The 5,242-nt window shown below is 41.2% G+C and overlaps 1 long non-coding RNA gene across 1 annotated transcript; it reads left to right on the plus strand.

Moving 5' to 3' along the window:
• Nucleotides 1-1,578: 1,578 nt before the first annotated feature.
• On the plus strand, nt 1,579-3,648 carry LOC116920670. Its single transcript, XR_004392804.2, has 3 exons — nt 1,579-2,094; nt 2,206-2,256; nt 2,323-3,648. It is a non-coding gene; the product is annotated as an uncharacterized LOC116920670 (long non-coding RNA).
• The last annotated feature ends 1,594 nt before the right edge of the window (nt 3,649-5,242 follow it).

Here is a 5,242-nt window from a genome sequence, read left to right on the forward strand (position 1 = left end):
TGATTCAAAGAGAAAACAAATTCCACGCCATCTATAAAGCGTTCCAGGTTGTCCAGTAGTAGAGCTAAGGTGCATTGACACGGTTTGGGACAGTTCTCTAACCTTGTTACACATATCTTAGCGTATACGGTACAAATAAAGCAGCCCCCACCCCCAAAGATCTAACAAAGATGGATGGCAACATCGGAAGATTTTGGACTTGACTTATGACAATCCTCAAACACTGGTCAAGAAATGAGAAAGAAGAAGAATAGGGATGAAGGATATTCACATCCATCAGTTCTTAGTCTGCCTTTTTCGTTCTCCTTCTTGCCTATTCTTTGAATAGTCTGTTTGGTTCCGGAATTGTTCATATATGAAGGCTCGGGTCAGCAGTTGTTCCAAGGTGCCATAAAACAATATTTTCCTTCTGTTGTTAACCCCCCCACCCGTTGAATGGAGTCTCCTGTTCCTCCCTCGCCATATACGCACAGGGGAAAGAAGAAAAAAAGGGCCCATCTTTCAACAGAACGCACGGATATTGTTCAATGGTTCATTTCCGAGGTGACATTTTAAGGACGTCATAGAACCTATATAACCTTCGACTTTTTTCTTCCCGTCGTTTGGACGTTGTTTTGGAACAATTTCCATCACATCTTTTCCGTTTTTTTTTTTTATTGGTTTGGGGGGGGTTGTGTTTGAAGAAAGGAATTTGGTTACTGGGAGGGGATTGCCCGTCTCATCTGCGCATCTTCCTTCCGATGTTTCGGCCACATGATGTATGAGTCCGTAATCGATGGACGACCTTGTCTAAATGGCCCCAAAGGCCCCAGAAGCAACTCTTAACGACCGGTTTTTTTCTTTTTCTCCTTATACACATCGACCTTGGCTTTTAAGCTTAAACTTAGAAAGAAAAAAAAAGAGTTCCATCATATAATATCGCACTGTTTTAATGTAGTCCATGGCTACCTGACAACACACATCGGTAGGGCTGCCCCCCTCAATCAAAGAACAATCTGATCTACGTTTCAGTGTTGATTTATCGAATGCCACCGCTTGGGGGACGACTGCGAGTTCGTTGAAATTCGGGGTAGGCCATCTAAATAAAAGAAAATCGAGTTGTTTCGTGAGAAACGAAAGGTTTTGTCATCGCCAGTGGCCGCAATCAGATGGCCTGTTGACAAGCAAAACGACTGTGGGCGTCTTTCAGTCGTGTGAACTTCCCAAAAAAAATCGACAAAGAAAATTGTATTTTCATCCGCAGCCAAAGAAGAAGAGACAAGTTAAAAAATAAAACGCATAGGTGGCGATAATGTATTACATAATACGATAGAAAATAGCTGTAAAGGCTCAAAGACAAAACGATGCTGGAAAACGATATGCGAGTTCGAAAAGGCCCTGCGTAGATATAACAACATAAATAACGAAACAAACCACTGCAGGTCACATTGAAAGACGCAACGTTGCAGCCGCATCAACGTTCAAAAAAGAAAAAAAAAGGGGGGGGGGTGACATTTTCTTTGGTGTTATTCTTTTGTTTCTCTCTTTTGAAAGAAAAAAAAAACAGAAATTCTTCACAACGCCCACAGTGTTCTGCGAGTGGCAGTGAGCCGAAAGGTTGCAAAGTGACAGTTGCCTTGCTGGTTCGAACAACAACAACAACAACAAAAAAAGAGAGAGAAACAAAAGCCTCAACGTCTTTCATTTCACGAACCAACAGTGAAGAGAATAGAAGGGGGGGAAAAAGGGCCACCAGTCGAGCCATAAATTTCATAATTTCCCGAATCGGAAGGGGCAACGATGGAGTGACATGATTGTCTGGCCGAGAGATTTAACTCGGCGTTTCCTTTTGCGTGTTAAAAGAGAGAGAGAGACGAAAATAAAAGAAGGAAATGCATAGACGTTGTAGCAAGCATTTCTTTTCTCTATTTGTTCTTCTCTGTATTCTATACAGAGAAAGAAAAGTCAAGTCAGTTTAGCGGTGGCGACAGCATCGCTCTCTTTCTAGAACCGCCTTCTTCTCGTCTGTGTGTGTTTCTATATGCCAACGAATTTCAATTAGCGGTCGACAATGTTATTTATAACCCATTCCGCAACCGAGAGACAATCAAAAAGGTAATACCACCATAGAAGAACGCGTCTTCTATGCACACAAAACTGACTTTTTCTTTGTGTTGTTTTGTTTTTCTACCTGTCTTATTTTTTTGCCATCCGGTGCGTAAGAAGGGCAAACTTCTGATGGATGATGGATTGCGCCATATCCTCTCTACAGTGTGGGTATAATGGCTCGCTATGAAGAAAGGCTTTCCATCCAACACTAACTCTTAACTCACGTTTGGACAGGTTATTTTGACACGGGCAAGGCGATTTGTATCTGCGCAATCCGGATTCTCGAAGGAAACGTTTCGTTTCACAAACTTCACAACAGACGTCCAAAGATTTGTGAACTCTTTTGCTTTTGTTTCTATTTTAACGATCGAGTTGAAACTGTTTTGCATCTCATGACACTTTACAGTCTCTCTCTCTCCCTCCTCCTTTTTTATTACCGTAGTCATCTCAAATTTCTGTCTTTTAAAACACAATTTTTTGTTTTGTTTTTCAATTCAAATGAAAAGAAAAATGTTTGAATTCAAAAGCAACAAACGATGCAGAACAATTCACGGTTATGTGAGTCGACCATCGACACTCGATGGCCGTCTAGGAGACGACTTGTATAACGACTGGCTATCGAGAGCCAAATAATGGCACACATTAACCAGTGTCACCGAAAAGCACCGGCATCGATCAAAAAAGACGGTGATATGTAAATTTGACCGAGGCGATGGTGGTTGAAAGAAAACGGGGAAGAAGAAGAAGAGAAGAAAAGGAGTAGCTGACAAGCCATGAACAAAAAGGAAGAGAAGAAAAAGAACCGCAATTTTATACTTTGTTACACCGATAGTCTGGAGAAACAAAAAAGAAAGAAAAAGAAAAAGAAAAAGAAAACTAACCGAACAGGTGTGTGCGTGTATGTTACAGAGGACCAGCGCCTGTAGTTCGGCCATATCCCGACGTAAAAATGGCCAACGCATCAAAGACTTTTCGATGCATTGACAGATGGATTTATGGACAGATGGGGATATACTTATATTATATAAACATTGTAAGAAATAAAAAAAACAAAAAACAAAAAATAATAATAAAACAAAAAAGTCTGGGGCTTTGGCTGAATTTCAATAGATCCAAAATGGCGTCGAACAGGGACCTCAACTCGCATTTGCATAATGACTGGACATTGAACAAGGACGCGCTAGAGGTTTTAAACAAATAAAATAAAGAAAAAGGTGTCTCTTGGCAACTCAATATTTATTATGATGGTCATCTTCTTCTTATATATTTTCTTTCCTTGTTATTTTTCCTTTAATAGTTTCCTATCGTTCCCCACTTTTCTTGCCCATCTTGTCCCCCTTTTGTTTTTCTTTTCCCAAAAAAAAAAGTTTTTTCTTCTTTCTTTTGTTTTTTTTTTAAGGTTTGGCTGTTGCGTCTTAAATAATGGGAAAGGAATTGTATATTAAAATCAAGGGGATATTGTCAACCGGTTTAGGGGAACTGTCAGATCACACTCGCACACCTTGATTAATGTAATGGAGTCGGCTCGCGCGGCACTCGCCCTACGGAGAACAGCGTCCGTTCGGGGCAAACCCATCACGGCGATGAATCGTTAATTTCTTTCTTTTTTAAACAAGAAGTTCGAACTTTTTTTTTTTTCCTCCATCGTTTATTCGGTTAAGACGGACAGTCGGTTTTGTCGTTGATGTCGTTCTGGTAGAGACGGCCAGACCAAAAAATAAAAAAAAATAATAATAAAAATAAAATTCTCCCCTATTTTCCAGCTTGGGTCCGCGTTTGGTTCCAGGAAGGCCATATAACATACGGTGTATTTACACAATGAAGCTCCTTTCAAGTCTGGTGAAACTTTTGCGTCGTTCATCACTCGTCGCTCGTGTTTCTCTCTTTTTTTTCTTTTCCTTCTCTTATATATACGTCTGTTCTCTTCTGTCAGAGGCCAAAGAAGAAGAAGAAGAGCATAATATATAGGGACCACTAGATGCTGTGGCCATCGGGAATCATGTACGGTTACATTGCCCGCAAGATTCTTTTGTTTGGCATTTCACGTTTTGTCTTTCAATGAGACGCTAATCAACAAATCGATGACTTGTAAACGGATGGGAATTCAAACCAGAAGAAGAAAAATGAATCAACCAAGCATTTGCATATGAATTCAGCTTCTCGAGAATCAGAGACATCCAAAAACCTGGAAGTCACGTAAGACGCGTCCGAGAAATTGCGCCACCGAGAAGGTGCTGCTGTTTCGTACACGTTAAGGGTCTTAACATGTTATCAGATGTTTCTGAAGGTGAACTTTGTGTTTCTAACGGGGGGATAGGAGAGCGAACGAGAGGAGGGGGGGTTTCAGACCGCCGCGGTGTATTTATTTTACGAGCCGACGGCGGTGGCGGCAGATTTGACTGGGATCGTTCATCTCTTTTTTTCTTTCTTTCTTTCGGGCACAGAGGGGGGAAAAAGAAAAAGGGAGTCAGAAGACCCTAATTGCATCTTTGACCCCCCCCCCCTCGTTCCCTCTCCTGGAACTCTCCAGCTCTTATACGATCGCCCCTATAGTCTCTATCTTTCCTGCCCTTCTTTTTCATGGAGAGCTTCTCTCTCCACCGCCCCTTTCTCTTGGCCAGTTCACCCCCGCAAATTGCGTTATAGTTGATGAAGCCCCAAGTTGTCTGTTGTGCACGCTAACTGGAGCACACGACATGTATATATAGCACTCGCATATAAGGATTATACTTATAAGAAGCGGAGGGAGAAAGTTAAGGAGAGCTAGTCGCAAAATGCAGACGCAAATGATTGTTACTTGTATGCAATATCATATTGGAATGGGGGATGCACTTAATTATTGCGTACAGTCGCATAGCAAATCACGTTTTGAAACGTTACAGTGGCAGCAGGTTCTTGGTCAAACTATATGGGCATTAACTATACAGTCTGTATAGCTTGTTGTATATAGAGGATCTATCTGGACGTTATGACAATCGAATCATCGTGTCAGTTCATATAGACCGATAGATTCGAATCGATCAAAAAAGCGTTGGAAAAAAAAAGAAAGAGAAAATGAAAGTAACAGCTGTCTAAGTTCCACCAGCCGGAACATCCGTCCATCACCCTCCAAACGTTATGTATATAGAGGCGTTAGAAAAAAAGGAAAATGGAG

This window comes from Daphnia magna, linkage group LG4 (genome assembly GCF_020631705.1).
Source record: "Daphnia magna isolate NIES linkage group LG4, ASM2063170v1.1, whole genome shotgun sequence".
NCBI classification, from domain to species: domain Eukaryota; kingdom Metazoa; phylum Arthropoda; class Branchiopoda; order Diplostraca; family Daphniidae; genus Daphnia; species Daphnia magna.